A 2,114-nucleotide genomic window follows, 5' to 3' on the forward strand; every position below is an offset into this window, starting at 1 on the left:
GTGAAGTTTATGTGAACAGGAATGTGTCACACGTGATTACTACATTATCTGTTTGTCTTATTAATGTAAAGAAGCCCCTAACACAGTCTTGCAACTTGTACTTGCCCTAGACCCACCTTAGATCATGTTCATGCATAAAAGTTCAGATCAAATTCCAAGGTGTACAGAAAATCTTCCATGACAACTCTAGCTCATACTGATGCTCTTTGTCTTTGGAATCCCATGGAAATTTGTCATTATCCATTTGTTTATTTAAGGAATATTTGGTAATTACTACATGCAAAGTATTATGAATAGCATTGCTATTGAAGAATGAATAAAACTTGTGTTCTGTCCTCAAGTTGCTATCAGATTTGTGTTATTGGTACTGTGGCCAGAAAATTCATAGTCAAGAATAGACACAGAGGAGACTCACACAGGAGCTTTTATTGTTGGAAAGCAAACTGAAAGCAAAGTAGTAGGGCACCCATCAGACAATAGGGCAGGCATGCTCAAGGAGTCCTGCCATAAGGGTCCTTAGACTTCAAGCTTCTATTGGCGTCTGTGGACATGGTCAGCCACCAAAAGACTGGGTTTGGTGTCATCAACTTCTTCCATATGTAAGGCTGGGGAACTCATGGGCTTGAATGGTCAGACCATGGCTATCATTTTCTGTAGGTTGTGAAGGCTCAGGGTCAGCAACATTTTGCTGTGTGTCACAAGTCATTCTGTTAGCAGGCTAAAATGTGATTTTTTGATCAGTGTCCAAACTATTGTTCTCAGCCATCAGGCTTCCTAATTCCTTGTCTAACTCCTACATTATCCTCTCTAGGAATGTGAACCCTTATATTCTTCTAAAGAAGGAGACCATATGTCTCTTTTTTCAGAAACTACTTCTTGCAGAACAGGAGCACTGGACCTACCTGCACATCTACCTTTATTCCTTGCTGTCATCTAGGAGTGATGGCTGCAGCTGGGGTGGTGGAATAGAATGATGAGGTGGCCTGATCTAATGGTACCAGTTATTGATGATTTTCTCCTGTGGTATTGGCTGAAAGCCTTGGTGTATCATCATTTGTAAGTGAAACATTTAAAGCCCAATAGTTGGATTTATTGTGAATTGCCTCTGTGGTTACTACCCATAGGAGAAAGTGTTTCCCTGGAAGTATGACTGACAGCAGCAGCAGTCTTGAGGAGGTGATCTCTGCTCCTTTAAGTGTACTTGTAGAGCCTACAGATTTTTGAAGTGAAGTTCCCAAGTCATCATCCCATGGTGAATGGTGGAATTGTGCAGGTAACCTTGGGGGAGTACTCCAAAAGTTCATGCTGTCTACACTAGGTAAATGTGAACTCCTACTGGGACTCAGAAGATAAAGGAATACTAAAGAGAGCATTTGCACTAAGAGGAGGTCACATACAAGGGAGGGGTGGTAAAAGAAGGAAGTTAAGAAGATGAATATGGTTGATGTACTTCCTATACTAGAATGAATACAGCATTTTTAAAACTGTCAGAATCAACATAAGAAGGGGACTAAAAATAGAAAGAAGAAAAACAGAGAAGATGATGTCATAAGGAAACTTCCTGTATAGCTATCTTAAACAAAAGAAAATGTTATTTTTTCTTTTGCAAAATTTGAGAACAGTTCCTGTTTTGAGGTGGGTTTGGTACCAATGGGAGGGGGAGGATGTGGGGAAAGGATGTAAGAGAGTGAATATAGTACAAATACTGTGTACAGGTGTGTATAAATCGAAAAATGAGACCTGTTGAAAGTATTCCAGGAATGGGGGAAGGAGTGATAAAGAATGATGGATGGGGAGATTTCAAGTATGATATATTTGATATATTGTAAGAAGTTTTGTAAATGCCACAATGTACCCCAGCAACAACAATTTAAAAAGCAGAAAAAAAGAAAGTATTAGCAAGATTGAAAACAGCATGAAAAAACCTCATTTAACACATCATGGCAGTGGATTTCCTACTGGGGCCTATAACTTTTTAATCACAGGTTTCTGTGGTGGTTTGTAGTACCAAACATGGGTCCTTCCCATGGGGCAGGTCTGACATCCAACTGGAATGTAGTTTCTTGCTCTCATAGTGGTTGTGCCACTATTGCACCAGTGACACATCATGCAGA

Source organism: Castor canadensis, chromosome 11 (assembly GCF_047511655.1).
Source record: "Castor canadensis chromosome 11, mCasCan1.hap1v2, whole genome shotgun sequence".
Classification (NCBI taxonomy): domain Eukaryota; kingdom Metazoa; phylum Chordata; class Mammalia; order Rodentia; family Castoridae; genus Castor; species Castor canadensis.